The sequence below is a fragment of the Pteropus alecto genome, unplaced genomic scaffold (assembly GCF_000325575.1).
Source record: "Pteropus alecto unplaced genomic scaffold, ASM32557v1 scaffold195, whole genome shotgun sequence".
Taxonomy (NCBI): Eukaryota; Metazoa; Chordata; class Mammalia; order Chiroptera; family Pteropodidae; genus Pteropus; species Pteropus alecto.
Window position 1 is genome coordinate 8,953,623 of NW_006438073.1, and position 9,372 is coordinate 8,962,994.

Below are 9,372 nucleotides of genomic sequence, written 5' to 3' on the forward strand. Positions count from 1 at the left end.
CGGGCTCCCTGGGTTTGGGCTCCGTGGCTTAGCGGGCGCTCAGGGACGCCCCGCGCCCGCCTGCGTCGTGAACAGCTGCGTGCACAACCTGTGACCGTTAGAATCACACTAAACGCAGCCTTGGGCTGGTCACGGGGACACAGAGTCGTTCTCTGTGTTTGTCACCGGTCACTCGCCTCATGCCGTTCTTCAGGAGCTCTCAGGAGTCCGCGCCCGGCCCCAGCAGGGCAAGCCGCGTGACCGGGAACAAGGGACAGGTGAGAGAGGCCTGTCCACGTCGGGCGCGGGCCCGGCGGTAGGAAGGCCCCAGGGGCTGCTGCTTTCCGCACGGAGTTCGCTCGCTCCAGCCGGGATCGGCGGGTCCCTGGAGCGAGACACGGAGGCTCCATCACCCCACCGCGGGCCCCGTCCACTCGGCTCTGCGGGGCCAGGGCAGAGCGCTGGCCTAACAGGAAGGAAAACGGTTTGGAATTCCTGCCCTGCCCGCGGAGCCACAGCCCCTGCCCGCGGAGCCACAGCCCCTGCCCGCCACGCCTGAAGCCCCGAGACCGCCCGGGCGGCGGCCGTGAGCGGCAGGCCCGCGAGGTCCGCGTCTCGGCCCCACACCGCCACTGTGTGACAGTGGACAAGCCGACCGGCCTTCCCGGGCCCCGGTCTTCTCATCTGCAAAACGGTGCCTGCCTCACAGGCACGTCGAGGCGGTCACATGAGTCCATGTGCGTACGGTGTTTGGCGTCGAGAAAATTACTCCGGTGTCTCGTCAGAACAGGGAGGAAGGCTCTACTCAGGGCACGGCCTCGGGTGTCAAGACTCACAGGACGGGAGACAGTGGCCTCAACTGGGAATACAGCAAAGGCAGGTGGGGACCTAGAGCCGAGGAGCAGGGGGAATGATGGGAAATTACTAAGAGGAGGCATCGAGGGGGAGGTTCTAGCTGAGGGCAGGGCAGGCGGTCAGGTGCCAAGGGTGGGGATCTCTCTAAGCTGACAGAGCAGGACACGCGAACGAGGCGAGCCAAGGACAGGACCAGGCGGGCCAAGGCCCAGGACCACGCAGGCCGAGGACCGGACCAGGCAGGCTCAGGACAGGACCAGGCAGGCCGAGGACCGCGCCCGTGGACGAGGTCCAGTCTTGTTTGGTCAATAAGAAAATGAAGTCTAATACACGCCGATACTTTATAAATGTGAGGAATTAGTGTCACCTTCCACATGCTGAATAGAATACTTCTAAAAACCGCAAGGCAAAGAATTTATCGAAGAAGACATACGAATGCTCACCACGTAAAAACAAATAAAAAGTTCAACTTCGTTATTATCCAGTTCCAACCAGATATCTTTTTATTGGCCACCAAATTAACATTTTAAAAAGCAGCGATACTGTGCGTTTTGCGGGTGAAGGGAGGGGCGTTCCCAGACCCCGCACTGGAGTGCACCTTGGCGCAAACTCGCCGGAGGAAAAGTCATCAGAACCAATTCAATATATTCGTACTCTCAGCTCCCTTTTCCAGAAGTTTGTCCCAAGGAAACCCGGAGATGTGCACGAACACAGGTGAGCAGCTCTGCCAGCGGAAGCGCTATTTCCAGCCCGTGAATACATGTGTGGAGGACTCGGCCGCGCACCTGCTGGTGTTTATAACGCCCAAAGCGCGGGCAAACTGAGCGTTTGTTTAGGAAATTAGCTTAAAAAATTATGGCAATGATGGAAAGCTGCACAGCTAATAAAATAATGTGGTAAGGAAATATTTAATAATGTGAGAAAATTCTTATGATAATTTTAATGTGAATAGACACTTTCTATACGAATAGACACTAACCGGGAAATGCATAAAGGTCATAAAGAAGGCGAGATCCAGAGAGTAGAAACATGAATGGTTTTTACTTCCTAATTTATACCTCTCAGATCTGTACAAGCAGGAAAAATCTAATTATTAAGGAACAAAAGCCCCACCGTTCCACTTTGATGTTTAGAAGGAATGATCGCTTTGGGTCGATAGGTCCTTCGCAAGCCTGGGGGCCTCCCCCCCCCCGCACCCAGAAAGTGAAACATGTACAGGTGTCAGAATGTGGGGGTTGCATTACCCGGTTCCGATTAGTGAATTGAGTGAGACTCATGGACCACGCAATGAAAAAGCCTCCATCCTTCCCTCTCTCCCTTCCTCCCTCCCTCCTTCCCTCCCTCCTTCCCTCCTTTCTTCCCTCTCCTTCAAGAGATCTTCTACGCACTGATGATGTTCAAGCAAGGACCAGGACGGGTACCAGGTGTGATGATGAGCTCTGGTCCCTCAGCTCCTGTCCCCGGGAAGAGGTGTCCGACAGCACAGAAGACACAAGGGCAGAGACCGCTCTGGCTCACGGCAGGATGTGGGCTACGTGGGGTGAGCGTGGCAGGAAGGGACGCCGGGCAAGGAGGTGACACTGAGTTTTCAGGTGTGACAGTGACTTCAACAAGTCCAAGCAAAGGGCGAAGCCAGGGGGCACCTTGGCATAGGCATCACTGCAGAGCCGTCGGTGGCTGCGATGAGGAGTTTGTGCGGGAAGCGGCTGGGGTGACAGTGAGCGAGAGGCTGAGGGGTGGGGACCGACCCTGAGGACAGCCCTAAGATGCTGCGCTCACGCCCGTGTGGGGCAAGCCCTGCACACGTGTCCCCGGGCTACGCTCTGCCTTTACAACCTCCACGGACTGTTACGTTTAAAGTGTGAGCTAACGGTGAGTGCAAGCACGAATGAATGAGTTTACAGGCGCAAAAAGTGCCAAACATGGGCTTCGAATATTAATTACAGGGGAAAAAAGAGGGTCACTAACCATTCTTTCTGTCTCCCAAAGCAACGGAAAGATTAGGGACAAATTAATCCGAAGCAGTTCATCCTCAGGACTTAAATGTGAACCACATTCGTGTTCCAATCTGAATTGATGTTTAATTCCAGGCACATAATGCCTGATGAAATTGCCTCAAATACTATTTCTTTCCCAGAAAAGGGAAGACAAGAGGACACTAATCTTTCAGCCAAGACGACGATGATTATGGAGCTTTCTCATTTTCTTTGCCCCTAAGTGACCCTTCACTTCTGAAGTCCCACTGTTAGAGGCCCCGAGAGGTTTTAAGTGTCACTTAGAGAGCTAGTATTTCAGTTTACCGTAAATCGTGACGTGCTCGAAAGCTGTGGCGGTCTCGTATTTATTTAATGGTTTCTCATGCATTCGTTTCTATGGCAGCTTTAAGCCAGAGAGCGCAGGGTGTGACTCGCCCCGGGCTCATTTTTTATTGTGGTTTTTGTTATTTTTAAGAAATAATGATTTGACTAAGAAACAGAGAATTTTGAATAATGGCAATTATTTTCTCCCTCTGGGTTTATTGTGCCCTGAAAGGTCCCTTATTTATTCCAAATGAGCTAAGAGGCTACTCCTGATGAATGTGAGGGGAAGCTGAGCCTTCTAGGTCCTGGCAGCCGCTGGAGGAGGGGACGCCCACTGCCCATACTCAGTGCCTGTGACGGCCGCCTGTTTGCTCATGACGTGAAATTAACGGTGATGTGGAGGAGGATCTTACTGAGCCAGAATCCCCTGGAAAATCTGGAGTTTACGGTCACGCTGACTGTGCAACTTTGCATTTATCTCCATCCAGGAACGAGATGGCTCATCAAGAGACATCTGAGTGTGGCTCCCAGCCCAGGTGATGCTCACCACCCCTGATGAACGCCTCGTGGGGAGGCAAGGTCTCCTCACCGTGCCCCCAGGGACTTCCCTTACTAAGAGAAGGGGCCACAGAGCAAGTCACACGTCCATCGTGACACTGACCATGTGCGCCACAGGAAACCACAGGTGTGCAAGCTGCCTGCTAGGAATAGTTTGTTCCCAGGACAGTGGGCAGGTGCTCCTGGTGGCAGGGACCTTGACAACTACTGCTGAGCTTGCCGAAGTCCTGGGGGACGGCCCTTTGATCAAAGTCTTTTTCTGAGTGAATAGGCAAGTCTTTTTTCTACTATCAAATAAATATTTTTAAATAAACTTTAAAAAAAAATGTCATTGTCTTCAGTTTTTTTAACCGCAAAACACCCAGTATAATAGGACAACCATCGAGGGTAATAGGCAAGCCGATGGCACATGGAGATGACGTTGGCCTCTTAGTGAGGGGTCAAGGGAGCGCGGGGCACGCGAATCCCTAACTTGTTCTTCAAATATGTGGCACCCCAGGTCACAGTGAGCACGTGTGACTTTGTGATTTTCAGAGCCCTGACCAGGAAGCTTTCATGCAAACCGTTCCAGTTGGCGGCGCCTGACACTCTGCTGCTCGGGGCAGAATGTCGTCTTTCCGTCCGTCGAGTCCCTGGGATGGAAGAAAGGCAGGGGCAGCTTCCGCATGCCCCAGGCCTAGTGGTGAACAAGCACGTGTCACGTCAGCACGACCCACTGCAAACACACCTTCGCGGCTCAGCGATGCCGGGAGCAGATGCTGGGAACGTGCCCCGTCTAAGCTCCCTGAGGGGCATCTGGGCGCGTCTCCTGGCTGCACCCGCCCCCCCGTCACTGGCACCTGCCCCGGGTGTCCACGAGGCCAAGCACTGGAATTCTTAATCTCCTGCTGTGCTGAACAAGTCAGGGTCAGGGGCACGTTCTGGAACAGGCACAGGCTCTCCGGCCCCCGCGGAAGGACCAGCCCCGCACTCTCTGCAGCCCACGTGCGGATGCTCACGGTTCTGTTCCAGTTTCAGAAGGGGGGGCCTACGGGCCGGCGAGCCTCGGAGGCACACCAGCTCTTCTGTCCTGTCCTGTCCTGCAGAACAGAAGAGGGACTCGGGATGTGTCACCAAATCCGGTCGACGTGAAGTGATCTAAGCGCACGGGGCATTCACACCAGCACGGCCGGCAAAGAACGCAGACTGCGCCCAGCCTCCTCTTCGTGCAGGTCGGCGAACGGGGCCCACAGATGTTCCTTTTGTTCAGTATGTCTGAGCAGTGACATGATACTGGCTTAGGTTTGCTCCTGGAAAACGGACTCTGGAGGCGTTTCCCATAGAGAAGTGTCGTAACTATTTTAAGCTTTGGGGAGTTTGGCTGGACCTACAGGATGAGGATGAGGGGAGGTATCTGGAGAGGGGGCTGGCCTGGGCCCTGCCCCGGAGGGTGGCCAAGAGGACCCTTGGCCCTTTACAAAGCCCACACCACGCGGGCCCTCCCCGACTCCCTGCTCACCAGCCCCCTCCCCCACTGCAGAGGGTGGGCGTGGGGGGGCTGACCCCATTCCTTCCATTCACATGTCCCCTCTCCTGTTCTGCTACCCCCACCCCGCCCCCTACTGCTTTTCAAATGCTTCCTGCCTCCCCTCTGCCCTTGCGAAAGGCATTCCCACAGCTTTTTCTGGAACAAACGAGCCACCTCCAGTCGGCGGGCACCCATGCCGCATAAACACTCCCTGTGTCTTCGGGCAAAAACAGGACCTTGGTGCCGGTGACAGCAGCGCATGCAGGCTGAGTCCCGAGACGGGTGGCTCCAGAAACCAGGCCACCAGGCCCCCTCCCCGGTCTGCGGCTCGGAGGAAACAGCGTCTGTGGTCAGGAAGCCCAGGTCTCTCCCCCCGGCCGACCTCACGACCTCACGAAGGGCAGGAGCTCTCCCTTTGCGAGCCAGCGCCTCACTTGTGCCCCTAACAAGGCTGACTCCAGAACGCGCGGGGAAGCATAATGACGTGGCTGCACTCGGCAGAACGTGACGCCGTGACCCTTCTCACCCGCCACCCCCGTCCTCGCCCGTGCTGCTGGCGCGCGGTCCCTTCACCTGGCTGCACTTGTAACATGTTAACGCACTTTCTAGAACTCGGCGAATGTTCCACTGTTTGTGGAAAGTGGGTATCATCTCCGGCTATCGGCACGGATAGATGTGCCAAGGAAAGGTGCCCGTGACTTTCAGACACACCTGATGTGGAGACGAAGCCAAGCGTTCAGCCAGAATCGCCTTGCCGCGGGCGCCCCGTGGAGGCCTCGGGCGGCCGGTGGAGGCCTCGGGTGCCCGTGGAGGCCTCGGGTGGCCGGTGGAGGCCTCAGGCGCCCCGTGGAGGCCTCGGGCGCCCGCGGGCCGTCGCAAACTCGCGCTGCGGTGCGGCGTCCCGCCGTGGGGTTCCAGCCCGCCCTCCCGCCGCTCCCGGTGTGTCTCCGCAGACCCTCGGGCGATTCGGAGGTGGGCGCTCACGGCACTGAAGTCACGAACGGGCCCTTTGTTTCCGTCTCTGTCTCCACAGATGGAGGATGGTCCCGGAACCCCGCCAGCCCCGCACTGCGTGAGCGGGCTTGCGGTCAGGGTCTCAGGCCCGCCGCAGGGCCGACGAGGACCGACCACGGCGAACATCACGTGCCACCTGCCAGGCTCGTTCCCGGCACCCACCCGCCCCGGGCAGCACCCATCACCCTCGTCCGGGTGGGGACATAGAGCGGAGCAGTGGTCCTCACCATTGCTCAGGTCGACCCTTCGCCTCTGCTTGCTGTGCCCCCCCAGTTTGAAATTATGTCCGGTGACAGAAAAATGTTCTAGTGAGCGTGTGCTGAAGGAATTCTTATTCTGGGCCCACGAGCTCCCTAAAATACACGAGAATTGTCACTGTGGTGCGCATTCTTAGGGAATGCCTGGAACAGAGCTCTCGTGGGGCTTCTGACCCGACAAAATGTTAAACCGCGTTGCCTAACGGCCTCGTCACGGTCATGATTACCGTTAGATTTTAAATCCTGGTTGCTAACGGCGATTAAAGCCGGTGACGCCTGGCCGACCCCTGGGGGTCCCGGGCCTCACGTGGGGTGGCACCACGGAGATGGCATCTCGGACGAATCCTAAACACCTCGGAGATCTCGTCCTGGCCAATTTTTAATAACTTCCTCAAAAAGCAACACGAGGCAATGAATTTCCGTTTTATTTCAACATTAAGAAATTGCAACACGACTTAGAAAACTTCCTCGGAACGGCGGCGGCAGCACAGGGAGAAGTCGCGAGTCGCCCGTGAGACATTTTTTTACTGACACAGCCATCGACCGAGCGACGTGAATGTTCCACTCATCTGCTGTTTGAGTGAAGAACAAGGCACGCGAAACTCTACTCGACAAACGCAAATGAAGAAAAAGTGCTTAGTGTCATACTGTGGCCAGTTAAGGGATAGAGACGGGGTGCGGGGCCCAGAGAAAGTGGAGGTGAGGGGAGGGAGACAAAGAAAGAGACGGGGACCCCACGGGCAGACCCACAGAGGAAGAGAGCCCCACGCACCGTCACGGCAACAGGACCGGGCGGACACACAAGGGCAGAGACAGAAAGACGCTTTGCAAAGCCCGTGGCCCTAGGAGAGCCGTTTAAATGTTATTGCAGCGACGGGCAGAAGCGCGGGTCCCTCCATTACCGGTACCTGCGCTAAGTGCAAATGAGACCAAGTTATGACGCTGCTCACCCTGAACTCACGGTCGGTCCCCTCTCTACCTGCGAGTGACCGTCCACAATGAGTGTTCCTCCCACAGGACAGAGCTCTGCAGTCTGCACTGGGGACAGCCCGGGCTGTCGGGAGACAGATGTCCCAACGTCACCTCAGCAAGATGGCTAGCTTTGCCTCTCTGGTATTAATGCATCCAGTTCAGATAAAATGCATTCAGACGGGGCCAGAAAAGACACCCTCTCCAGTGGGGAGGCGCTTTGTTTTTGCAGCTCATCTGTGGCTGCCCAGGCGCCCTATGAATCAAACGCTTCATGTCCAAGTACACTTGTGCCTGGCACGAGGTGGGCGGGGATTAGCACAACGATCTTGACAGCAAACACAGAAAACCGGTTTTCAAAAATGTAAGGCTTCAATGTGAAATGTAATTAAGACTTGACAGGTTAAAATCTAACAAGATGAACACTATACTATTTATCGACCTTTACAAAATAAGTCCCAAACTGAGGTAATACATTATTTTTCTACGGCCAGCCTTATCGGGTTATAACATTTATTTCCTCTTCAACCTCACATGAGTTAAGTATACGCGGATGCACAGGGCTGGCCTGGAGTTAGCAGCGGGGCGGGAGGTCGGGGGGACAGCCCCTACGAGGCAGAGGGGTTTTACCTTTTATCCAAATGATAAATAGAATTTTCTTTCTTAAAATCACTATATACAACTGTACAAAGCCCCCGTGCCACTGATTTCCAAGCAGTGATTAAAAACACTGAAAACGCACTCGCCTACCTGCGCCCGCCCAGCAACTTCCCAGCTTCTCCCTCAAACGCACCCCCGCCCAGAACGTTTGTCCTCGTCTGGGACAGCTTTCTGTTTCCCGCCTGCGCTGGGTCACGCTTGTTTTCCGCAGCAGAAAAGGCATTTCGAGAGCAGCGCTTCAAAGACGATGGCCGACCCCTGAATTTGGGCAGAAGCTGCCCCTCACTCTTGCTGGCACCTTAGCCCAGCTGTTGGGGACACCTGCAGCTGTGCTTCAGAACTGTACGTGAGGCTGTGTGTGAGTGTGCATGTGCGAGTGTGTGAGCTGTGTGAATGTGAGCGATTGTGCAAGGGTGAGAGCATGTGTGAGAATGAGTGTGAGCACGTATGTGCGTGGGACTGGGTACATAAGCGCATGTAAAAGCGTGAATTTGTATGCGTTTTAGCGTGTGCGTGAGCATGCACGTGCGTGTAGCATGTGTGGCATGTCTGTAAGTGTGAAGGGTGAGAGTTGTGTGTGTGTGCACGTGAGCGTGTATGGGCCTGCACCTGGCTCACAGCAGGGAGCACTGCCCACTGCACCAAGCCAGGATGAGCCAGCTGGTGACAACCGCACTGTTCCCAGGCCAGCTCCATCCACCAGGAGGAGATTCCAGTGACGCCCGCCCCTCCGGAGTTGGAAGCTGAGGTTATCTGCTTCCAGGCCTTCCAATTCCAACACGTCTTTGGAGAAACAAAATCCTAAATGCAGCACCACGCCCAGGTCTAGGACAGAGGCCAGCTGCCGGTGCCCCTCTCCCTCCTGGCTGATGCCCACCGCTAGGCCCAGGGCGCCCGCGGACAGACATCAGGAGGGTCTCAGAGACCTGACCCACCTCAGGGGTGGGGACTGAGAGGCATTTCCACTCCCCCAGGCAAGCAAGGTCACCTGCGGGAGGAAGAGGAGGCCACGATGGTGTAGAAGGCAGACCTGGGGGGCGCGGGGGCAGAACCCGGTGTGGGGGATGCGGACAGAAAAGGTCGTGGGGCTCTCACGGCTGGGGAGTGTGCACGGCCTGGGCAGGCGGTGGGCCCTGGGGCCGGGGACTCGTGTGTCCCACGCGGGCCCCCTTGGCTCACTGGAGTCCGACATGTGTGGTGGACGTCAGTTGAGGCTGCGCGTCTCCCACGAGGGCGCCCAGGGGACCCACTCCGCTCCCAGGTGCCCGGAGGC